Genomic DNA, 26921 nt, shown 5'->3' on the forward strand with positions numbered 1-26921 from the left:
TGTGTTTTTGGCACATTTAGACAATTTAAGATACCTTAACCTTATGGTTGTTACTAAATAGAAACTAATAATCGGTTTTAATTTGTGCTTGCAGAGGCTGTTTTCTATTCCTAATGATCCCGAGAAGAGAAGGGTGTTTGAATTTTTATTAGCGGAAAGATTCAGAGGCTTTAAGACCAAGTTGACTAATCAGTGGATCTACAAGAAGAAGAAGGTGCAAACAAAGAAGAAGAATGCCAAAGAGGATGACCGTCTCCCGTGGCAAATATGGCCGACCGTGTCAAAAGATGATTGGGAAGAGTTCGTTAGAATGAAGAGTCAAAAGAAAGCCATTGTAAGTTTGTGTAAATCTGATCTCAATTGAATAATAGCTTGACACTTTTTGTAGTAATGAGACTAACATTTTTTGTTTTGTAGGAACTTCGAGAGCAAAATCAAGAGAATGCAGAAAAGAAGGAATACGTCCATCGTATGGGTCCTAAGACTTTTGGTGAAAAGAGACCTGAGTGGGTCGGTTCGGGTTTATACCCTAAAGCGCTTCTAGTGGCATCGAAGGAACCCTCTAGTTCCACGATCACTACATTGGTGAGTCGTGCCGGTGATTTCTTTTGTTCTCTCCATTCGTTTGATAAGAAAACCAGAAAATGGGTCATCAAGGGTCCGGAAGCCAAAAAACTGGCGGATAAGCTTGTAAGTTACCTATGAATTGTTGAAATTAAGTCACTTTTGCATCTAAATCACTGTACAAACCATTAACTGTTTTACTGACCTCATTTTTCCTTATGCTATAGCTTGAGCACACTCAAGAGATGGTGGAGGGCAAATTTGAACCAAGTGTGGAGAATGACCCTTTCACCATGGCTTTGGGAAGGCCATACCATCCAGGACGAGTAGTAGGTTCGGGAGGGTCATTTCTTGGATGGAATAAGGTGATGGGTCCCGAATACACAAAATCGGGTAGATCTCGAGCCAGTGTTAACTCACCGGGGGAGTTGGATGCCAAGGTGGCATCAATTAAGGAACAAGTACGCAACGAGTTAGTTGGTGAATTGAATGCTTGGGCGAAGCTGATGAACTTACCGACTTTGCCGTTCCTCACGAGTACCCCGGTCGACTCATGTTCTGAACCAAAAGGACAAGGAGAAGGTGATAGACATGGAGGAGATGAGATACGTGGTGAAGATGTGCCACCTGAGGTAAAATCAATTGGGTTATTAAAAGTTTTAAAATACTGAGTTAATTGAGATTTGAGGTGCAATGATTGATGTACTGTTGCAGGTTCCTACTCCTAAACATGCGGACTCGAGGGAGCTTGAAAATCCAACACCGCATGAATTTCCAGAGTTACAGGTGATTTGTAACCCTCTACCTTAATGAATTTTGTTATATTATCTATGCTATTGTAAAAGTCCTATTTAACAATCTTATTTTTATATATATACTTGTGTAGGAAGACACCCGGTGTGCACTTCTAGCCCCGGGGCATGCAAATAGTAAGGCGTTGAGTTTGGTGGCGTATGGTAGTGCCCAATCGACGACGGGTGCTACGGCAAGGCCACATCATTACTCGGTTGGGATCGATTCAGTGGTTGCGGGGTTCGAAGACATCCCATTACCCGTACCGATAGAGGAGGTTGAGATAACAACGCTTTGGCAAGCTGTAGGTAGCTTCGTTGATTGGCCACGTGCATGGGTGAAGTTGATTAATAAGGAGGTAAATTATTTAGTTCTCAATTTTTGTCAGTGTTAAACCGTTAGACACTCTTAAAATAAAACCGCCCATTTTTTTTTTTTTTTTTTTTTTTTTTACAATATGCAAGGTCCGCCAAGTTGATTTCAAATGGCTCAAAATTTTTTTTTTTAAAAAATATGTAAGTTCCGCCGCCCCCGCTGCCGGAACAGCAAAGGCAGCCCGCGCCGAGGCCACAACAGCCCCGACAGGTGGCTGCCAAGGTTGTAGCAGCCACGGCAGGTGGCTTCCAGATTGTTGCAGCCTCGGCAGCAGCCTGCCTGGGCTGCTGTAGCCTCGACAGGCGGCTGCCATGGCTGCTGCAGCCTCGGCAGCACCTGGCTGCTGCAGCCTCGGCAGCACCTGGCTGCTGCAGCCTCGGCAGCACCTGGCTGCTGCAGCCTCGGAAGCACCTGCCTGTGCTGCTACAGCCATGGAAGCCACCTGTCGAGGCAGCAGCAGTCCAGGCAGGCTGCAGTAGACCGGCAGCCACCTGCCGTGGCTGCTACAGCCTTGGCAGCCACCTGTCGGGGCTGCTGTGGCCTCGGCGCGGGCTGCCTTCGCTGTTCCAGCAGCGGGGGCGGCTCCCTCGGGTGTCCCGGTGCAACGGAAGTTGCATATTTTTAAAAAAAAAAAAAAATTAAGCAATTTTCATCATTTCATCAAAATCAAGGTCATTTTAGCCGAAATGGCTACTCACTTGCCTATTTTATTCATTTCTCAACTAATAAACTTGTACATTCTCAAACCATATCATAATTACATATGTATAAGTGATTGTGAGTTGAAATTGCATAAAAGAAGCAAAGTTCTAATTCTTTTGGCGCATTTCATCAAAATAAAGCCAATTCGAGCCGAAACGGCTACTTACTTGCCTATTTTCTTCATTTCTCAACTTATAAACTCCTTGCATCTCAAAAAAACTCATAATCACATATTTATAAGTGTTTTTCATTTGAAATTACATAAAAATTGCCAAGTTCTAAGTTTTTGGGTCCAATTCATCAAAATAAAGCCATTTTGAGCCGAAATGGCTACTCACTTGCCTATTTTCTTCATTTCTCAACTAATAAACTTATACATTCTCAAACCATATCATAATTACATATGTATAAGTGATTGTGAGTTGAAATTGCATAAAATAAGCAAAGTTCTAATTTTTTTGGCGCATTTCATCAAAATAAAGCCAATTCGAGCCGAAACGGCTACTTACTTGCCTATTTTCTTCATTTCTCAACTTATAAACTCCTTGCATCTCAAAAAAACTCATAATCACATATTTATAAGTGTTTTTCATTTGAAATTACATAAAAATTGCCAAGTTCTAAGTTTTTGGGTCCAATTCATCAAAATAAAGCCATTTTGAGCCGAAATGGCTACTCACTTGCCTATTTTCTTCATTTCTCAACTAATAAACTTATACATTCTCAAACCATATCATAATTACATATGTATAAGTGATTGTGAGTTGAAATTGCATAAAAGAAGCAAAGTTCTAATTTTTTTGGCGCATTTCATCAAAATAAAGCCATTTCGAGCCGAAATGGCTACTTACTTGCCTATTTTCTTCATTTCTCAACTTATAAACTCCTTGCATCTCAAAACAACTCATAATCACATATTTATAAGTGTTTTTCATTTGAAATTACATAAAAATCGCCAAGTTTTAACTTTTTGGGTCCAATTCATCAAAATAAAGCCATTTTGAGCCGAAATGGCTACTCACTTGCCTATTTTCTTCATTTCTCAACTAATAAACTTATACATTCTCAAACCATATCATAATTACATATTTATAAGTGATTGTGAGTTGAAATTGCATAAAAGAAGCAAAGTTCTAATTTTTTTGCCACATTTCATCAAAATAAAGCCACTTCGAGCCAAAATGGCTACTTACTTGCTTATTTTCTTCATTTCTCAACTTATAAACTCCTTGCATCTCAAAAAAACTCATAATCACATATTTATAAGTGTTTTTCATTTGAAATTACATTAAAATCGCTAAGTTCTAAGGTTTTGGGTCTAATTCATCAAAATTAAGGTCATTTGAGCCGAAATGGCTACTCACTTGCCTATTTTCTTCATTTCTCAACTAATAAACTTATACATTCTCAAACCATATCATAATTACATATGTATAAGTGATTGTGAGTTTAAACTTATTATTTCTCAAACTATTTCAGATTTCAAATGGAAGCAAAACTTCAAAGAGAAAGAGGGTGGAGAAGCCTAAAAGAATTGATCAACCTAAGAAGAAGCTAAGTGAACAACGGTCCAAGAGTGAACAAGCGTCGAAGTTGCACTCTTCGAAAGGTTCACCCATGTCACCTACTCCACTTGTTGAAGACATTGTTCTTCAATCGCTCTCTGCTGACATGACCTTTCTTCACAACCGTGCTTGTCATTTGGTCGATCCCATGGAAGTTGCACTTCCTAAGGCAATGTTCCACTATGATGAGGATGCAATTTCATGGATCAGCAAAGAAGATGTGAAGGAATTTCTACGTGGTGAAAAGCTTAAAATTTCCCTCATTCAAACATTCATGAGGTACTTCAATGCCCACATAATCTATACTTTTTTCAAGTTATTCAAATTGATGGTGATTATCCTACATCTGATAAATTATTCAATGTTCATGCACGCAGAGCACTACAGGAGCACTTAACTGACACTGATTCTCCTTGTAAAGTTGGGTGGTTATGCCCCGAGCAGTTATCCACTACTAGAATCATAGGCAACCCCCATGACGTGTTGTACTATGTTGAACAGAGTATAAGGGAATCAGCGCGTGCGGGAGACAAGTTCATATTCGCCCCATGTTATAGAGAGTAAGTCTAACCATGTCAAATTCAATCGATTTAGCCTCATTATATGTTGACTCCTAAATATTAATTACCTTGTCTATTGTGAACTAATGTAGGGAGCATTGGAGCCTCATGGTGATTTGTAATTCCACTAACACAATTTATCACCTTGATTTAGCTCGATCATCGGAGAAGTGGCTCGTGAAGTCTATATTGCAAAAGTAAATATATATAGCAACCTAGTGATGATTATTGCTAATAATAACTAATTTAGTAATCATACGACTAATCAAATTTGAATGTACTTTTTTTTACTACAGTGTTATGAAGAAGCTACATTGTCGTGCTCCAAAGGGTCCAACATGGAAGACACCGTTGGTAATTTACATGATATTGTGATTATCTTGAAAATCTATGTTAGTAAATATTTGCTCATTTCCTTTGCATGTTTCACTGATGTGATTTGTTTGTCATATGCAAGTGCGCACAACAAGAGAATGGACTTGATTGTGCTTTGTATGTGATGAGATTCATGCTTGACATTGTGACTCATTGTACGGACACTCAACAGCTTGATGAGGTAAGTCCTAAAACTTATTGAAATGCTATATTGATGTGATTTCACGCCTTAGACACCTAATATTACCCAACAATGGCATGTTATGAGAAACAAAAAGGCTATTTCACAAGAAAGGTAGAAAATGGGCTGAATAGAAGTCATATGGGCTATATTAGGGCCATTTTGTGTTAATATGCTCTTTTGATGTGATTTCTTTCCTTATACACCTATAACTAGATAATATTGACATGTTATGAGATAAATAAAGTTCATTTAATAAGAAATGTAGGAAATGGGCAAAGTAAAGTTAGGCCATATTCGGGCCATTTTGAGTAAAAAGCGTCATAAACCTTAATAAAATGCTCTCCTATACAATTTTAGGGCTTACACACATACAACTACCCAACATTGACATGTTATGAGAAAGAAATAGTTCATTTGATACTAGGAATATCATAATAACAATTTAAACATGATTTCTACATCATAACATCAATAAAAATCATTAAAGCACTTACTTTGATGCCTCGTACCTCTTTCTAATAACAAAATACACACGTTAGTAACTTCAAGGAAAATAATAAATCAAACAATTAAATTAAATAATTGAAAGAGAGATTTGGGATCAAACCCTCAGAAATTAAACCTTTCACGTCTAGGGCGAAGGCAACTTCGAATATGGCTAGGTGTTTCTAGATCTTGTGAATGCGGAATTTTTGATGTAAAAGCAAGTTAAGAAAAAATAATAAGAGAGAGATGATGAATGATTAAGGAAATCTTGATGAGAATTAGCGAATGATTAAAGAGAATGAAAGAGAATTAAAAACTGGTTGTAGGTGAATGAAAACGGAGTTTTTAATACGTTATTTATAGAGAAAATTAGCCAAAAGAAAAAATTAACAAAACAGAGCATTGGCGCACGTGAAACAGAGCTGGCGCCAACATTAGGCTATTGGCGCCAGGCGCCAGGCTTAGCAACAGGCGCCAATGCCTGGCGTCAGGCGCTAGTCCTGTTTTTCACGCGTTTTCGAAAATCAGATAAGTTTTGTCGTACAGGAGGATAAAATCGTATCTTTTCCTCAAAAATGCTTTTTGATTTTAATTAAAACTCTGAAAAGTCAACAAAAGTCAATTTATCAATGCTAATTGAATTAGGAATGAAAAGAACCTTCTAGAAGAATCTAGAAGACTAAAACCATTCCTAATTGCATTAGGAATGATAAATCATATTAGTCCCTCCCCTAGATCATTGGGCCGCACATAAGGCTCCAACTGGGCCCAGTTTAGTAAATTGGTCATAACTTCCTCAATATTCATCGGAATTGGGCTTATAATATATCGTTGGAAAGCTCTTGTCGAGCCCCATCAACCTACACTACTATTGGACCCATATCATGGACCAACCAAACTGGATTGACTGTTTTCTTAAAATAAGTTTTTAAAAACAGAGAGAAGAGAGAAGAAATTAAAACTATCCGCAACACTAAACTTTCCACACTTTCACTTCATTCGATTATGATTTGACGTGAAAGGTACTCATCACTGGGTTTGGTTTTGAGGAGACACAAATGGGTGTCTACAGAAGCCCCCACTTTGACTGAGTTTGGAGAAACGCGAGTTTCGAAAACAAAAGTCAAAGTATCGATAGGGACGGAGAATGATTCAGAACGTTCTGCGATCCTAAATCACTCTTGTAACGCCGATACCTGCAAAACTAGCGTTAGTTAGTGTAGACACCCAAATGTGTCTCCCAAAAACCAAACCCGGTGATGAGTACCTTTCACGTCGAATCATAATCGAATGAAGCGAAAGTGTGGAAAGTCTAGTGTTGCGGATAGTTTTAATTTCTTTTCTCTTCTCTCTGTTTTTGAAAACTTATTTTAAGAAAACAGTCAATCCAGTCTGTTTGGTCCATGATATGGGTCCAATAGTAGTGTAGTTGGATGGGGCTTGACAAGAGCTTTCCAACGATATATTATAAGCCCAATTCCGATGAATATTGAGGAAGTTATGGCCAATCTACCAAACTGGGCCCGGTTTGAGCCTTATATGCGGCCCAATGATCTTGAGGAGGGCCTAATATGATTTATCATTCCTAATGCAATTAGGAATGGTTTTAGTCTTCTAGATTCTTCTAGAAGGTTCTTTTCATTCTTAATTCAATTAGCATTGATAAATTGACTTTTGTTGACTTTTCAGAGTTTTAATCAAAATCAAATGGAATTTTCGAGGAAATTATATGATTTTATCCTTCAGTACGACAAACTTATCTGATTTTCGAAAACGCGTTAAAAACAGGCTTGGCGCCTGACTCCAGGCATTGGCGCCTGGAACCAGGCCTGGCGCCTGGCGCTAGTGTTGGTGTCTGGCGCCTAGCGCTAGTGTTGGTGCCTGGCGCCAGTTAGCCAGGGTTTGCGCCAGCTCTGTTTTTTGTGCGTCAGACTCTGTTTTGTTTATTTTATCTTTTTGGCTGATTTTCTCTATAAATAACGTATTAAAAACTCCGTTTTCATTCACCAATTCTCATCAACAATCAGTTTTAATTAATATTCACCTACAATCAGTTTTCAATCATTAATTCTCTCATTCTCTCTAATCATTCACCATCTCTCTCTTTTTCTAAACCTTGCTTTCAAATACAAATTTCCGCATTCGGAAGATCTAGATACACCTAGCCATATTCGAATTTGCCTTCGCCCTAGACGTGAAAGGTTTGATTCCTGAGGGTTTGGTCCCAAATCTCTTTTTCAATTATTTAATTTAATTGTTTGATTTTATTATTTTCCTTGAAGTTACTAACGTGTGTATTTTGTAATTAGAAAGAGGTACGAGGCATCAAAGTAAGTGCTTTAATTGATTTATTGATGTTATGATGTAGAAATCATGTTTATATTGTTATTATGATATTCCTAGTATCATGTCTAGGGTAATTTTAATATTTAATATGATTGTTACGATGCTTCCTATGTTCTTCCTAATATTTATGATTGTTAGTATCATGTTAGGGTTAAAGGTTTGATTTTGATTGCTTAGTGACACGCTAGGGTTTGTTATTAATCTTGTTAGTATCATGCCTAGGATCTTGCTATTATTATGCTTTAATATTAACTTAATTATGATTATAATTGTTATAAGTTATGATGATTATGAATATTATTATTATTTTGAGGATGATTATTTTATTTATAATGATATTATTGCTATAATTATTATTATTATGATTGATTATTATTATGTTGCTTGATATATATTTTATTGTTATTGCTTGATCACACCTTTATTGCATGTTTAAAGGGAATTTGTACTTGTAATCACGCTTAATAAGATAATTAATAATCTTGTTAGGTTAATATGATTATAATTCAAGTGATCGCCAATAATAGTTTATTTGTGAATTAATATTCAACCAACATAGATAAGCAGGTTTAGGTTAAACCTATTGATTGCATGTTAATTAAAAAGCGCACATGAATACGATCAGAATAAAGTAGAGGCCTATTATTAGGGCAGGTTCAATCTCTTTTAGGTTGGATTTGTACCTTCATCCCCGAACCGTTTCTAGACCTTATGGAGTTGACGATCTCTTGGATCGTTAAGGGGTGTAACCTTCACCCTGTGAACGGTTTACAAGTTCCTAAAACTTGTTGGCGACTCTTTTGCTCTATCTTCTTCCCTTTGGACGCCACCGTACTTTAGTGTATGATCACAGTGGGGTTCAAGCTAGGGATTAACGCTTGAAATATTCCCTACAGTTTTTGGCGACTCCGCTGGGGAGGATTTCTATTTTAATTCCTGAATTTGTTTCGGCAATGATTTAGAATGAGTGGATGAGACTCGAAAGGTTCTAAGTATTTCATGTGCGTAATTTTGATTAACATTATTGTCATATGCATAAAAAAGATCTCATTGGAAAGACCATCCGTAATGAGTCAAAAACATAGGATTTTACACGTAGGAAATTTGAGAAATATCTTTCACAACTAGGACCGAAATAACACCGCGCAAAACTGGAAAATTTTATCGAGCACAAAAAGCTGTTGAGGCATGTGGGAAGTAGCGTAAGGGGCCAGAGCTTGGCGCCAGCATTTTAGTCGTAGCGCCAGACGCCAGTATTGGCGCCAGGCACTACAGTTAAAAGCTGGCGCTAGTCTCTGTTTGCTGGCGCCAATTTCCCTCAATACCGAGCCAGAAATATGCGTTCTAATTTCGAGCGGTTTTTCGTATTGTTTGCTCGATCCTACTTCCTGATTGTATTTTTTTCTCACTTTTCTGAAACCCATATGTGTTCTACATATGGACATAACCCTCTGGGAATTCATGCTCCATCTACTCGATTGAACGCTCCGTGCAACAAAGGGTACATCCGAGATGTTGAATTCACCAAACCATGGAAGGGAGTTTTTTCTAAAACTCGCGGTGTCCCATTCACTCGCGCCAACCCTTCACGGTTAGGCTTCCGCGCGGTGCATCCGGACAATTAACCATGGACCCTCTATTGACTAAACCATATCCAAAACTTTAGAGAACTAGAGCCATGGTTAGGTTGCAAACTCATTGCATCATATTGTGCCTACTTGACTAATTGTGCATTATTTGTCGTGCATATATATTATGATTTCTCTTAACCGTTTGTTTGACTTGTGTTGAGATTAAATAAACTAATGACTTAAAGAACTTTGCCTAATTAATTAATTAATTAATTTGAGTCAATAAAGTTTAATATATTAATCGGAATTGACCTAGTACGACTTTAGGCATACCCCAATTGACTAATAACACCGAAAACAGTCCCAGATCGAAGCTCCAATATTGGCGCCAAGGTCTGAGCTGTAGCGCCACACTATGAAGTGTAGCGCCTGATGACAGCTCTGTCTTTTGGCGCCAAGCTCCACAGTGCGACGCCAGTCCTGTCGTTTGGCCGACAGTTCGGATTATTGGCCGAGTCATCACCTAGAGTCTAATTAATCAGTTTTCTAACTAATTCGGTTAAGTTTTGCTGTCAATAGTACTTAATTGAGTCGATGATCGAGTTTAGGCACTAAGTCCCATGGTCTTACACAAGAGTTCAAGCATGTCACTTACACTCAACGCACACACCAATACACATACTTTGACCATGTTTAAGAGAGTCTTGTGTGCGCGTTTTTTTTTTTCCGTCATTTTTTTAAGGGGGGTAAGTCGGATATTAATCCTCCAATAAAAAAAAACTATACTTAGTTCCCTAAAAATATGTACATTATTTTTGCCAAAAATATGCACCCTTTTTTTTTTTACTTTATTCTCTCTTTTTTCCGCCTTAAAATAGGCCGTAAAGTCAAGTTGATTCGAGTCAAGTAATTAAAACGCAAGATGGTTTAATTTACAGGGCGTGGTTAAGAAAGGAAGGACGGTTAATCAAAGACAACCTCTTCGTACAAGTCCAACTTTTCGACAAACCCATAGCTCGTAAGAGGAAAGCTAAGACTATAATGGCAACACAAGAAGAAGTCAATGATCTTAGGAACCAACTGGTTACCGTGAGTGAGACACTGAAGCTTCTCGCACTCAAGATCGATGATCCCGTGAAGCAACAACAGATGGACCTCATGCAAGAGAGTCTAAGCAAGCTATCTAGAGACTACAAGTTTCAAGAACTTACATCACAAGGGGTCTCGGTGGACAAAGATCTTCTTCCGCAGAAGTTCAATGCCAACGACATCCCAAAATTCAGAGCAACTGACAACCCTTACTTTCATTTAAGAGCATTCGAAACAATAATGAGTATTAAGGGTATTGATAAGAAGGTTTTCCCTTCTCTGTTCTCACTATCTCTCGAGACCGTTTGCCAACAATGGTTCTTTTCTCTTGAGAAAGAAAAGACCTCTACCTGGGAGTCCATAGAAAACGCTTTCGTTGATAGGTACAAATGCAACATTCAAGTCGAGACTGACCATAGGGAACTTGAAATCCTCAAGCAGAAAGAGAATGAAGGTTTCACCTCTTTCTTTAACAAATGGAGGGAAACCTCAGCTAAGATGATTGAGGTGCCAAGTGAAAAACAATCTATGAGGCTGTTCATCAAAAATCTTCAAGAAAAATATTCCAAGCATCTCAAGTATTAAAATAATCTCCATACCTTCAAGGCCGTTTATGACATTTAGATCAATGTTGAAGACGACTTGGCTAAGTTAAAAGCTGCCAACAATAACTCCAATAGTGGCTGGAAAGGAAAGAAGAACGACAATCCTTCTTCTTCCAAAACCGCCCACTCAAACAACGTTAGCACTTTTAATTTAGGAGAAGTCCTTGCTATGAACAATCAAGGACAGAAGAAACCATTTAGGAGGAACTTCACTCCTATTGGCATGAGTTATGACACTGCATTTGATCGATTAAATGCAAAAGGTCTTATAACTCCTATTAGACCATTTGGGGACCCACCAGTTGAGAAGAGGTCGGCTAATTGGAACCCCAATTCACATTGCAAGTATCACCAAGGTAGGGGCCATCTAACCGAAAACTGTTGGAAGCTTAAGGAAGCTATCCAAGACTTAATCGATAACAACAAGCTACCGTTGCCCCCTGCCAGTAAGAAGTCAAGCATTGACAATGCACCTCTCGCTCATACCCTGGCTATTTCTGATGAGGAAAACGAGGTTGACCCCTCATCTCTCATTAGACCCGTCAAAGAAATCCATGCCGCAGAAAAGGAAGAGGAAATCTTTTTCGATGTCAAGGATAACCTTCCAGAACTGGCAAGTAAGGAAGATATACAATTGCTCACACTGTCTATGATGGAGGTATCGCATCTACTACGTGAAGCTCTCAAGGCTATAAAGGAATCCCAAAAGAAATGTGATGAGGTTCCACTTCCGAAAGATGAACCTAAAAGGGAATTCACACCAGTGAGAACGACTTATGAGGCAAAGCATTTTCACTTACAAGTCACCGAAAAACCCAAGAAGAGCAATAGAATCTACACTCCAATTGGAATCCCATATGCACAAATGTTCGAAATGCTCTCCGAGAGTGGCGAGATCAAACCTCTCGAACCGAGACCATTCAAATCATTGAAAAGAACCGATAGATATTATTGTCAGTATCATCAATCAGGGGGTCACACTATAGAAAACTGTTTCAAATTCAAGGATTTGGTTCAGAAAATGATTGATGAAAAGAAACTAGTCCAAGTTCAACAAGAAGAGGATGTGACCATTAATGGAGTTTGGGATAGTGATGAAGAAGATGTCTATCTAAAGGACATAGTAGGACCTACACCTTCTGTGTCATACACCACAGATGACATTTGGGCTGAAGAAGACTCATCGATTGACGTCCTCACAAGATCTGGGAGAATACAGCCTCCCGTTTCAACACCACCTATGCCAACCACACAACAAGTTCCCATACCTATCATTGAAGACAATGATATTGTTAAGCAGTTTAAGAAGACAAAAGTTGAGATGAATGTATGGAAACTTCTGGCAACATCTCGAGAACATAGGTTAGCTGTAATGAATGCCTTGGACAAAATTGGGATAGATTCTGACACTACTCCTGAGGGATTAGCCAACTTCCTCACAAGTGACCTTCCTAGTCCGATTAATTTGATCACTTTTTCTGACAAAGATTTACCCCCAGAAGGTGACAAACATTACAAGGCATTAAACCTCACAGTAGTTTGCAAGAGGATGAATGTTCCTATGACTCTTGTAGACAATGGATCGGCCATCAACGTCTGTCCACTTAGAACTGCGAGGATGCTCGGCATAAGGGACGAAGATTTAACTCCGTCTACACAAGGAATAATGGCCTACGACAACACTCGTCGTCAAGCTCTTGGCAAGATTACCCTAAATGTAACGACAGGAGCAATAGAACATGCTACTAGTTTCCAAGTAGTAGACATTAAAGCTTCGTTCAACTTGTTGTTGGGACGCCCTTGGCTTCATGATCTAAAGGCCGTCCCTTCATCTCTCCACCAACAAGTAAAAGCTATAGTTAGGGGAATTCCAATCACCATCGATGCTTCGCCTATGAGGATCAAATCTATAGAGAATCCAATCATTAATGTGGAGCACGATAAGGACGATGAAGATTTATGGGGCTTTAACGAAGAAGTCTCCTTAATCCAGGAGGATGAAAGGACCCCTCTTTGCCATGACCCCCATTCCAACATGATTGTCAATGCCATGCTGAAGAAACAAGGACATTTTCCTGGGATGACCCTAGGAAAGAAGAAAGGAATGGCAAAACCGCTGGAGTCACCTGGCCTCCCTAAGTTAGACACTTTCGGACTTGGTTTCGAACCGACTCAGAAAGATCTCAAGCGAGCCCAGGAAAAGTCAAAAGCACGTAGGGACGCTCGCATTCAAAAGAAAGCAATCCCAATGGATCAGTACCCTCTTACGCTTAATGGTCAGTTTATAAAATAAGGAGAGGACTATCCATGCCATGAATTTCCCGAGCCATTTGTTGTAAACGACATAAGACAACCGGGATTCAAGATTTTCTTGGATTTCTATTTCACTGATGAAATCCCAACTCCTGTCTACAAGGAGAAAGCACCCCCATGCTTTGACTTTAACGTCATGGGATTACTGTTTGGGCGAGAAAAGAATGAGCCAACTTGTAAAGAGGATAACTCCTCGCTTATTCAAACAATCCTACAAAGTGAAATCTTCGATCCCTCGAAGCTAATCACTCCAGCTGAAGGATCACTACAAGGGTGGCGCAAGACTATCAAGGTGACTACTCCAAGCGGAAGGAAGATATCCATCACGACAGGGCAAGGACCGATGTTTGAAGATTCGTCTGAGTCTGAGTCTGAGTCAGAGTCTTTCCCCCTAGAGTCTTCTAAGTCTTTAGTAGTAACACCTCCCCCTCCTTTTTCTTCTCCTAGGATAGTTAGTGATCCAGTCCCTACGGACATATCACTCTTTGATGTAATGATCTCAGAGTATAATTATATTTCTCATTCTCCTTATTTCTCGTGTTCTTCTCTAACCCAAGATGATGAGCATTGCTTAACTAACAATGAAAAAGACAAAGAAATTATTAAAGCAATGGAAACACTCGAAAAGAAAACACCGGTAATTGAAGAAACTGAAACAGTTGATATCTCAAATGATTCAACTCATAAAAGAGAAGTTAAAATCGGATTAACACTGAATAAACAAGAAAGAACTGATTTAATTAACTTACTTAAAGAATTTATCGATGTATTTGCTTGGTCATATGAAGATATGCCAGGCATTAATAGAGAAATAGCTCAACACACTATACCACTAATTCCAGGAATGAAACCTGTAAAACAAAAGTTACGTCGAATGAAACCCGACGTAGCTCTTAAAATAAAAGAAGAAGTTCAAAAACAAATAACTGCAGGTTTCATTAAGGTATCCAAATACCCCGAATGGGTTGCCAACGTCGTCCCAGTTCCGAAGAAAGACGGAAGGGTAAGAATGTGTGTCGACTATCGAGATCTAAATAAGGCAAGTCCAAAGGACGACTTCCCTTTGCCACACATCGATATTCTGGTAGATAACACGGCAAATCACGCGCTTCTTTCGTTCATGGATGGGTACGTAGGTTACAACCAGATTCTCATGGCAGTAGAAGACATGGAGAAAACAACTTTTATAACACCATGGGGCACTTACTGCTACACGGTAATGCCATTCGGGTTGAAAAACGCGGGTGCTACTTACCAACGTGCAGCAACTGCCTTACTCCATGACATGATGCATAAAGAAGTCGAAGTATATGTCGACGACATGATTGTAAAATCAAAAGACCGTCCAGGCCATTAAGTAGCCTTAAGGAAATTTTTCGAAAGGCTAAGAAAATACAATATGAGGTTGAATCCATCTAAGTGTGCTTTTGGGGTCACCTCAGGCAAGCTTTTGGGTTACGTCATAAGCTCTAGAGGAATAGAGGTAGACCCAACCAAGATCAAAGCAATCATGTCGATGCCACCGCCCAAGACCGAGAAACAGATTTGAAGATTTATTGGCCGGTTGCAATACATAAGTAGGTTCATATCAAAATTGACGACAATATGTGAACCAATCTTCAAGAAGCTCAAGAAGAATGTACCAGTAATATGGGATGACGAGTGTCAAAGAGCCTTTGAAAAGATCAAATCCTATCTCGCAAATCCTCCCGTATTAGCACCAGCACTCCCCGGAATACCTCTTAGGTTATATTTGACGGTTACCAAAGAGACAATGGGAGCTATGCTAGCACAAGAAGTAGAAGGCAAAGAGAACGCAATCTACTACCTAAGCAAGAAGATGCTCGAGTACGAAGCACGCTATACACCGCTCGAGAAGTTGTTCCTCGCCTTGGTGTGGGCCACAACCAAGTTAAGACATTACATGCTAGTGCATACCGTCTTTGTAGTCTCCCGATTAGATCCACTCAAGTATCTATTCGAGAAATCTACACTCAACGGACGCATATCAAGATGGATAGTCAATCTAGCCCAGTTTGATGTAAGGTTCATGCCACAAAAAGCTATCAAAGGATCCGTGGTGTCAGACTTTCTAGCAGATTTTCCAATAGAAGACTCGACGCCAATACAAGACAATGAATTTCCAAACGAAGACCTAATAGTTACTGAAGATGATACTTGGACCTTATACTTCGACGGAGCCTCAAACCAAAAGGGATGTGGCGTTGGAGTACTACTAGTATTACCTAAATAAGAGCATGTTCCAATCTCCATAAAGCTTGATTTCGACGTTACCAACAATGCTGCTGAATATGAAGCATGCGTGGTAGGCCTTGAAATAGCTTTGGCATTGGGAGTAAAAAAGTTAAGGATATTTGGAGACTCTTCTTTAATTATCAATCATATATCTAAAAGGTGGAAAGTAAGGAGCGAAAGTCTAGCCCCTTACCAAACCTATCTGGAAACTCTTACCGATCAGTTAGAGAAGGTAGAATACACATATCTACCTAGGGAAGAAAACCAATTTGTTGATGCTTTGGCAAGATTAGCCTCAATGGTTAGGATTCCCATGGAAATCGAGCAAATGCCTCTAACTATAGAAAAAAGACACAAACCAGCATACATCCAGGCTATAGAAGACGACGAAGTAGTCCAAGGCGAAGAAGAAGAAGAAGAAGAAGAAGAACCGTGGTACACGGACATACTCAATTATGTCACCAAAGGAGAATACCCTCCTCATGCTGACAAAAGAGCAAAACGAGCATTAAGGCTTTTGGCTTCCCAATAACTCATAGACAACGAGCTACATAAAAGGGTACCTAAGGGTCGAGCTCTCTTATGTGTAGGAAAAAAGGATGCAAAAAGAGCAATGAGGATAGTCCACGAAGGAATCTGTGGAACACATATAAATGGCAAAATGTTAGTCCGGAAAATAATGCGAGAAGGATATTATTGGACTACAATGAATAGGGATTGCCATCAATACGTAAAAAGATGCCCTAAGTGCCAAATTTATGCCAATTTACAACATGTTCCTCCATCCTTGCTCTACACCTACACATCGCCATGGCCATTCTCTACATGGGGAATTGACATCATTGGCAAAATCACTCCCCCAGGAACAGGAGGCCACGAATATATCCTAGTATCAATTGATTACTTCACACAGTGGGTCGAAGTGCAATCATACGCTAAACTCACTGCAAAACATGTAGCACTCTTTATTGAGAGAAATATTATTTGTCGATACGGAGTCCCACATGAAATGATAAGTGACAATGGAACTCACTTAAAAGCCGAATGTGAAGAATTGCTACAAAAATATGGCATTCAACATCATCATTCTTCCCATTATAGACCTCAAGCAAATGGAGCAGTCGAGGCAGCTAATAAAAATTTAAAGACTATCATCGAGAAAATGACGGAAAATTATAAAGATTGGCCTGACAAACTTCACTTCGCATTGTGGGGTTACCGCACGTCAATCCATACATCAACAGGAAATACGCCATTTTCCTTGGTATATGAAATGGATGTCGTACAACCTGTCGAACTAGAAATACCGTCCCTACGCATTGCATTAGAGAGTAAACTCGATGAAGTTTAATGGACTAGGGCAAGATATGAAGAATTAATTCTACTCGATGAGAAACGACTAGAAGCTCTACATCACACTCAGTGTTAATTACCAGACTCGTATGGCTAGGCATTTTAATAAGAAGGTCAAGACAAGAAATATCAAAGTAGGAGACTTGGTGTTAAAAGCACTAAGGAAAAATGTTTTAGATCCAAGGGGTAAATGATGTGTCTATCTTATATAGTATTTTACCCCCGTCCCTTGGTCATAATTAGTAGTGTTTTTGGCTCTTTAGAGCCACTTTTATTACTAATTGGTGTTTTCTAGTGTTTTCGTAGATTTGGTTGACTTTTGCAGGGATTTATGCTTTTGGAGTATTTTCCCGAGATATTTTGGAGCAATCACGAGCATTGGAGAAACACGACCAGATTTTATAGCCCAGGGCCGGTTAGAGCCATCGAACCGGTGATTAAGGGCTCGGTATAGGTGATACCGGGGCATTTGGACCGAGTATTCAAGACCCAAAGAGGAAACCCAGATTGGCCCGAAGAATTGGAGCCCAATCGTAGTCCAAATAGTGGCCCAAGAGAGCCGCCCGGCCAAAAAGGCTGGCGCCCGGAGGCGCGCCCGGCCGGGCGAGAAAAGCAAAGGCTGGCGCCCGAAGGCGCGCCCGATCGGGCGGTGCCTCGCCCGATCGGGCGCGTGTATTTTTTAGGAGATGTTTAACGTAGTTTTAATTTGTTTTAATTTAGGATTTTGTACGGAGTATAAATACTTCTCCGTAATACAATTTTAGTATCTCTTCTTCTCCTCTTTACTCTTTCTTTACTCTCTTAATTATTCTCTTAGAATTCTTTCTCTAAACTTTTGTCCTTAATTCTTCCATTAATTCCAGATTACTTTTCGGTAACAATTTCTTCCCCTTTAATTTCAGTTATTTTATTTACTCCCTTGATTATGCTTTTATTTATTTATTTGATTAGTTTAGTCATGATGATTTGTGAGTAGTTTAATTTCTAGGGTTTATGGGGATCTAATAAATAATATGAAGGGGTAAATTATTGTTGTTGATTATCAATGCTAGATTAATTTCCTATTGATTGATTTAATGCTCTGTGACTAGATTAGGCCTATCTTTTATGCATGAGTTTGAAAATATTGATTCAAGAATCGAGAGATGAGAATTAATGTTTAGGTCTAGTTTCAATAGGCAAGTTAATTTATAAATGGTTAAGTCAAGATTCGAGAGATGAGATTTAATACCGGTAAATTAATTGTGTGATTGTAATACGTAGCGAGAGCCCTTTACAATCTGGTTAATTGATGCATTGATGATTGACTATTATTGATTATTGGTATTGCATGATAATTTCTTATTGGATTGTTTTAATGTTTTACAATTGCGGCTTGTAAAAGTATAGCAATATTAAATTGATGAATCGAGCAGATGTTAATTTGATATTAAAGGCTATTTTCAATAAGAACTTAGATCTAGTAAATTGCGAGAGCCTGTTAGATCTATGTTGATTAATAAATTGCGAGAGCCTGTTAATCATGTTATTTATGCAATGTCAATGATTGATTACTATGTTTTACCCAGGTGTATTATTTATTGGTGAACCTATGCCCTAGAGTCTTTCATATATTGTTTTCTCCTTATTCCTATTCTTTGTAGTTTAGTTTCATACTCAAATATAAATATTGGTTACTTAGATAATTTAGATTATAATAATTAATTAGGAGTAAAAAGACTTGTTTCCCTGTGGAGATCGACCCTACTTCCCTATCTACTTTAGTTAGAGGACTTAGGAATTATTTTTGATTAGGGGATACGACTTTACCCTGTCAAAATTTGGCGTCGTTGCCGGGGAAACGGTTTTATTTTTATTTCTGATTGTTTTTGTAGTCTAGATTATTTCTCTTTTGTCTTAGAGAGCGTTAGTTCTCTGAGACAAATCTCATATTTGCTTCTAGTTTTTGTTTATGCCCAGGTGTTCCAGATCAGGTTATATCCCATTCGATCCTGAGATCAAACGTTCCTTCCATAGATAGAAAAATTTCTACAAGCAAATCCTGGCGGATTTTGGTGATAATAACAATAATCACCGCGATCCTCCAACTGATTCCAGCGATTTAGAGGCATCATCAGATGTAGAATCAGAGATGACGGCTCCAAAGAAACTTAGTGATTATTCACAACCAAAGCTTACGGATTTTCCACATCTCACCCCTAATCCGGCTCTTGATGGGGTTCAATTTGAAATCAAACCTCAATTTATAACGATGATAGAGAGGAAGCAATTCAGTGGAGCCAAGGGTGAAGACCCGAATCTTCATATTGCCGACTATTGTCAATATTGCAACACCATCAGGCAAGCCGGGGTCACTCAAGACCAAATCAGGGAGATTCTCTTTCCCTTCTCTTTAACTGGAAAGCTAAATTGTGGTTTAATGGTTTAAATAGAACTACACTTGGTATAACTGACTGGGAAACTCTTGTTTTGAATTTCTATAACAAGTATTATCCTGCAGAGAGAACAGCAGTACTACGGAGTGCGATTCAGAACTTTTCCCAAGAAGCCAATAAGTCTTTATATGAGGCTTGGGAGAGGTTCAAGGACTTAAAAAGAGAATGCCCTCACCATAATTTAGCACAATGGAATTTAATCCAAGCCTTTTATAACGGCATTGGAAATTCCTCTAGAATAATCTTAGACTCTGCAGCTAGTGGGAGATTTATGAATCTTAATGTTGATGATGCAGGTCAGGTTATTGAAGAAATGGCGATACACAATTCCCAATATGGGAATCCCAGAGGATTTGCTAACAAGGGGAAGCATAGTGTCGACTCTGTATCCTTTTTGCAAGCTCAACTAACCTCTATTTGCCAAAAATTAGATAACCTGAGCACTGCTAATGTAGCTAATGTTTCTGCGATTAATAATAATTCTAATGAGGCTTTCTGTGAAAATTGTGGTATTGTAGGTCATTGGGAGCAGGATTGCAGGAGTTCCGTGGAGCAAGTTAATGCCTTCCAAGCTTATAGGCAGAATAACCCATACTCCAACACTTACAATCCTGGGTATCGAAATCATCCATACCTTTCCTACCGGAGCACTAATGTTCAAAATCCACCACCACAAGAACCACAGGCGCCACAGCAACAGCAGCAGAAATATTATCATCCCAATGCTAGCCAGAAGAATCAACCACAACAACCCCCCTCATCTTCCGACCCTTCTCTGGTGGAAATTATAGCAATGTTGGTCAATATGCAAAAGCACATGGAGAGCAGAGATGCGACAATTGATCAAATTTTAGCGCATAATAAAATTGTAGATGATCAAATTGCGCAACTCTCCGCTACTCTACAAGCCCGCCAACAGGGAGCCTTGCCGGCACAGCCTACAAGGCCTACGGATCAAGCATTTGCAATTACTCTAAGGAGTGGTTCGAACTATGAAGGGCCCTCTATGCCCAGAGTTGATGAACCTGTTTTACCAAATAATGCTAATCTTGATTCCATTAAACCAAACAATGTAGTTGATAGCCCTGCAGGGCTAAAGGATAATACTAACATATCTAACTCTACATTGCAGGGTACAACTCCAGAGAAGGTGGCTACTCCAGACAAGAATAAGAATGCTTCAAATCCAATCATCAAACTTCCTTTCCCCAATCGTCAATTGAAGACAAACTTGGATAAGCAGTTTGGTAAGTTCCTGGAGGTGGTTAAAGATTTGAAGGTAACAGTTCCCTTTACTGAATTGATCACACAAATCCCATCATATGCAAAATTTATGAAAGAAATTTTGACGAGAAAAAGGTCTATTAGTGAGGTAGAGACAGTAGCTTTCACTGCAGAGTGTAGTGCCGTACTTCAAAATAAGTCTCCACCGAAATTAAAAGATCCGGGTAGTTTTTCAATCCCTTGTCATATTGGCAATCTCTTGATTGATAATGCATTATGTGATTTGGGTGCTAGTGTTAGCGTCATGCCATTATCTGTGTGCTCCAAGTTGAATATGGGTAAGTTAAAAGCTACCAATATAACTCTATAAATGGCCGACCGTACTTTCAAATACCCCTTAGGTGTTTTAGAGGATGTCCCCGTTAGAGTAGGTAAATTCTATATACCTGTAGATTTTGTTGTTCTCGATATGGCTGAGGATATGCAAACCCGAATTATTTTGGGTAGACCATTCCTTAACACTGCAGGAGCAGTCATAGATGTAAGAAGTGGTAAGCTAACACTATCAGTAGGGGACGATAAAGTTGTTTTTAATCTGAATAATGCCCCTAAAAGCTCCATGACTGAGGAGAAATGTTTTAGTGTTAATGTGGTTGTAAATTATTCTAACAATCCCCAAGCTCTTGAAAAGGATCCCTTGGAGGCGGTATCTTGTGTTGCATCCTTTTCAGATGAGATAGACAAATGGCAGAAGGAAGTCGATGCAATAGAAAGAGCACTCTACAATGTTGGTCTTGGTTTCGAGGATGAACAAGTGGAACCGATCGAGCAAGTTGTGCGAATCGAGCCTACGTTAAGTGTTCCACCAGATCGAGTTGCAAGTGTCGAACGCAATGACAATTTGAAGCAACATTCGATCGAAAAAGGGTTTTTAGTGCGTAGCATTGAAGAACCCCCAGTCCAAGCCAAGGAGGATCCACCAGATAAGGCGACTTGGCGTCCCACAGGTTATGTCAGGAAGCCGCATTGCAGCTTAAACATCGCTAGACCGGGTGAGAAACCACCCGATCAAGCGTTAGGCCAAGGGTTCTAGAAATTGCACTTGGTAAGAAGGTCGTGCGGGACCTAGATAAACCAGCGCTTTGCGGGAGGCAACCCGTATTTTTAATTTTTTTTAGTCTAGTTTTTCTTTCCTTTTTCTTGTGAGAGGAGAGATGAGGGAATTTAATGAGTTTTATGAGTGTTTGTACAGGTTTTAAGGAAAGAGTTAGCCAAATTTTGGAGAAAAGAAGAAAATATCGATTGGACAATTTAGCCTCGGGCCCGATCGGGCGAAGCTCGCCCGACCGGGCGCGAGATCAAGGTTCAAAAATAAAGTAATTTCGCTCGACCGGGCGCGAAATTCGTCGTATACAGACTAATTCGTCCGCCCGATCGGGCGAATGGCGCCCGACCGGGCGCGAGAAGGGAAAGAATTTTGGCCTAAAATTCGCCCGATCGGGCGAATGGCGCCCGACCGGGCGCGAATGGTTACAAAATTCAAGCGATTAGATCGCCCGACCGGGCGATCCACCGCCCGACCGGGCGCGAATGCCATCCCCGTGTTTTTCTTTCTTTCTTTTCTCCTTTCTTCCTCCATTTCTTCTTTCTTCCATTACTTTCTCTCTCTAAAAACTCAAATTCTCTCTACCTTCTCTCTAAGATTTCTCCTCCATTTCTTACCCAAATTCAAAACTCTTTACATATTTGTGATCCTCTCTTCATCCTCTTCACTTTCACATAAAAATTTTTTAGTTTTAATTCAACAAATTTTCAACCCATTTCTTGAACATGGCATCAAAGAGGGCTAGGTCCATTTTTGGTAGGAGCTCCAGTTTGAGGGAGGAGTACGACTAGGACTTGCAGCTCCCGTATTGGCCGACGATCCGGATCGTGAGCCGGGAACAAAAGGAACGATTGGAGCATTTGGTCGGTCGTGAGGTAATTCCTTCTCGGTGGTTACACCGCCCTACCCTAGAATCATTTGGTTTGTATGATTTTGTTAAACGATTTTTGAATGACATTGGCATGAGAAAATTTGTTGACATGCATTATCCTACATACCGAGAACTTACCTGTGAATTCCTGTCCACTTTTCATGTTGTTAGTAGTAGGAATGGGCCTATTTATTTTTCAGGTTAAATAATAGAAATATTAGTTTAACTTTTGTTGAATTTTGTAAAATTTTTGAATTAAATTCTGAATTATCTCACCAGTGGCATGTAGATTATAAAATGGGTGACTTATATTATGCTTTGACTGGTTTACCTGCCCCCGACCCCCAACATGCTAGTACCAAACCTATTCACCACCCTGTCCCAAAAATCTGGCAAAGATTTGCGGGTTTGTGTTTTTAGGTAGGGCCGAGCCTCATAACGCTCAAACTAACGAACTAGCTGTCATAGGACACTATGTATACGGGTTCGGGAAATTGAACATAGGCAGGTTTATATTTCACCATTTGAGTAGGCATGCCACAGCCAGCACCACTTCCAAGTCTCCTATCCGTTTAGGTGGCCTTATCACTCGAATAGCGGTGAAAAAGGCCGGTTTTGTAGTAGACGGACCCCACCAGCTGACCAACTGCGGACCAGATACCTACATGACTGCTAGGTATTTTGAGGATGTGGGGTGGGTTAGACCGGATAGCGAGCAGACGCCATTTTGGTGTATTCGGACTGGGAACGAGCAACCTTTGCCCATTTTTTCCCTACCCAGTCCAGACTTGACCGCCTTTCCCCCAGGGCAACTTTCTTACACTTACGATGCTTTAGTTTCCAATGCTAGGGGGCAGGCACCACCACCACCAGTTCCACTACCCCAGCCTCAGCCCGAGGTGGCTTTCTCTCCACCTCGTATGTCCCATTCCGTCCTTCATGTTGACTCTGACCCAGTTTGGGATCTTCAGAGTATAGGTCAGGCCCTAGGACGTATCGAGCATTCACATACTGACCTTAGGAGGATGGTAGGATCCTTAGACTAGAGGTTAGGGTATCTAGAGAGGAACCAGGGTAGAGCTCTCTACCCTATGTACGATGATTATGCTCGTCGGGGCAACATTCCCGACGACGCTATTCACCCTGACTGGTTTCAGCCTCCACCCCAGGGATACGATAGGGATCCCACTGCCCGTGGTATTTACACTGACTATTCTTCTTTCTTCGGGTACGGGCAGGACATTCCTTTCGGGGGACCGGCGGGGGGGGCTTTTCACGCTGATTATTTTGGTGGTAGCTCTTCTGGTGCAGGTGGTGCAGGTGGCAGTGGAGGTGCGGGTTTCGGCTCGATGGACGAGGATGATGAGGACTAGCTATGCTGGGCTAGTTTCCGAGCCACTGAGGACATTGTCTGATTTTGGCTTGGGGGAGATTTTGGTTTGGTATTTTTCTTTTTCTCTTTTCTTTTATTCTTAGGTTAGTTTTATTGCTTTCTTATATATAAAAATAAAAAATTGAAAAATAAAAAAAAATCCAAAAATACGTTCCAATGAATTATAAATTATGCTTCCCTGTGCCCCTTACTTGAGAAAATTGTTTTGATTCCTGGTATTCAATGATAGGCATTGGGGATTAGTTGATCATGATTTGATGTTTGATTGCCTTGAAACCTTTACATGCGTCAATTTTGTCCAACTACTTGTGAGTATAGTGCTTGACTAGTTGATTTGGTAAGGAATGTGTGATAGTTCCATATTTCCTGGTATGTCAATGAATTTAAGTATTGATTTGCAACTATAAGTAATGTTTATATGATTCATTATTATGCACATTGTGGAGGACGAAGGCATTTGTTCTTTTAGGTAGCCTCCAGATGATTGTAGATACATTTGTTCCCTTCTTGCTACCCATGTTGTTGCCTTGACTTTTTGTTGTTTGTTAGCCGCATTACAAGCCTATTTTGCCCCATTGGTTACTAGTCCCAAGCTTGGCTTGGGGGAGCTATTAGTGAGTGAGGTAAGGGAGTTTGTAGTGTGCTTATTATTTGCACAATTTGGGTGGGATTTGAGAAGTTGTTTTGTTGTTAATCATGTTTATTTTTAATGAGTTTGAGAGTTATATTTTCTTGAAAAAATAAAGCATGATGTTATGAAAAAAATAGAAGTTCAAAGAAAAAAAATGTGAAAAAATAAGTGAACTTCAAAGGAAAAAAAAAGTGTTCAAATGTTCTAGTTTGAGGTTGATCAAAAGAAAAATGATAGAGCTTCAATGAAAAATATTCAAGTTTGGAAATAAAGTTTGTTTATTCACTCTACTTCTTCATTATTATATTTTATGAGTGAATTTGTAAGAGTTGGGATTATTTATTATGATTGGAGTATATTTGGTTGATGTTAGAGTTGGTTATGTAGGAGATGTATGATCATTATTTATTTTGATCATGGGTTTTATTAGGATATGGCTCCTTTAAGCATAGCTTTTCTCTCACTTATTTCCAAATTTATCCTACCCTTTACCCTAGCCTTACATTACAAGCTTTAAAGACCTTCCGACCTTTGTGCATAGAATTGTATGAATGTGAAAGTGTTGCTTATCAATGCAAGTTATGATTTGACGTATTTCGAGTCGACTAGTAGGATTGAGTGTTCATTGTTTTATACACGCGAGAGTGTGAGTTGGGAGGGCATTGTTCACATAAAGGGGTTGGATGGAGAGCGATCGAGTACATCTTTTACTCGCCACGTAAATGAGAGTTGAGTGCGTGAGCACTAGTCTTGAATTCTATATGCTCTTGTGGTTTGCTCTGTTTGACAATTGTTAGGGAAGATTGGTAATTAGATGGATTTGATTGGTTGACTTTGAAGCATGTTTATTTGATTTACCCTGAATCGTTTGTGCTTGATTTTTACTTTTTGGGGGTGAAGTATATTTATTGATTCATTGATGAGATCTTTGCTTAGGGACAAGCAAAGGTTTGGCTTGGGGGAGTTTGATGTGTCTATCTTATATAATATTTTACCCCCGTCCCTTAGTCATAATTAGTAGTGTTTTTGGCTCTTTAGAGCCACTTTTATTACTAATTGGTGTTTTCTAGTGTTTTCGTAGATTTGGTTGACTTTTGCAGGGATTTATGCTTTTGGAGTATTTTCCCGAGATATTTTGGAGCAATCACGAGCATTGGAGAAACACGACCAGATTTTATAGCCCAGGGCCGGTTAGAGCCATCGAACCGGTGAATAAGGGCTCGGTATAGGTGATACCGGGGCATTTGGACCGAGTATTCAAGACCCAAAGAGGAAACCCAGATTGGCCCGAAGAATTGGAGCACAATCGTAGTCCAAATAGTGGCCCAAGAGAGCCGCCCGGCCAAAAAGGCTGGCGCCCGGAGGCGCGCCCGGCCGGGCGAGAGAAGCAAAGGCTGGCGTCCGAAGGCGCGCCCGATCGGGCGGTGCCTCGCCCGATCGGGCGCGTGTATTTCATAGGAGATGTTTAACAAAGTTTTAATTTGTTTTAATTTAGGATTTTGTACGGAGTATAAATACTCCTCCGTAATACGATTTTAGTATCTCTTCTTCTCCTCTTTACTCTTTCTTTACTCTCTTAATTATTCTCTTAGAATTCTTTCTCTAAACTATTGTCCTTAATTCTTCCATTAATTCCATATTACTTTTCGGTAACAATTTCTTCCCCTTTAATTTCAGTTATTTTATTTACTCCCTTGATTATGCTTTTATTTATTTATTTGATTAGTTTAGTCATGATGATTTGTGAGTAGTTTAATTTCTAGGGTTTATGGGGATCTAATAAATAATATGAAGGGGTAAATTATTGTTGTTGATTATCAATGCTAGATTAATTTCCTATTGATTGATTTAATGCTCTGTGACTAGATTAGGCCTATCTTTTATGCATGAGTTTGAAAATATTGATTCAAGAATCGAGAGATGAGAATTAATGTTTAGGTCTAGTTTCAATAGGCAAGTTAATTTATAAATGGTTAAGTCAAGATTCGAGAGATGAGATTTAATACCGGTAAATTAATTGTGTGATTGTAATACGTAGCGAGAGCCCTTTACAATCTGGTTAATTGATGCATTGATGATTGACTATTATTGATTATTGGTATTGCATGATAATTTCTTATTGGATT

The 26921-nt window shown here is 39.5% G+C and overlaps 1 protein-coding gene and 1 non-coding gene across 2 annotated transcripts in view; both read right to left on the minus strand.

Moving 5' to 3' along the window:
* LOC145557364 (uncharacterized) overlaps positions 1-26921 on the minus strand; it is a 46415-nt gene that overhangs the window by 4468 nt on the left and 15026 nt on the right. The gene's annotated exons all lie outside the window — the stretch shown is intronic.
* On the minus strand, positions 19648-19754 carry LOC145561053 (small nucleolar RNA R71). The gene has a single exon (XR_014093637.1). It is a non-coding gene; the product is annotated as a small nucleolar RNA R71 (small nucleolar RNA).

The sequence above is a fragment of the Chenopodium album genome, chromosome 9, assembly GCF_948465745.1.
Source record: "Chenopodium album chromosome 9, dcCheAlbu1.1, whole genome shotgun sequence".
NCBI classification, from domain to species: Eukaryota; Viridiplantae; Streptophyta; class Magnoliopsida; order Caryophyllales; family Amaranthaceae; genus Chenopodium; species Chenopodium album.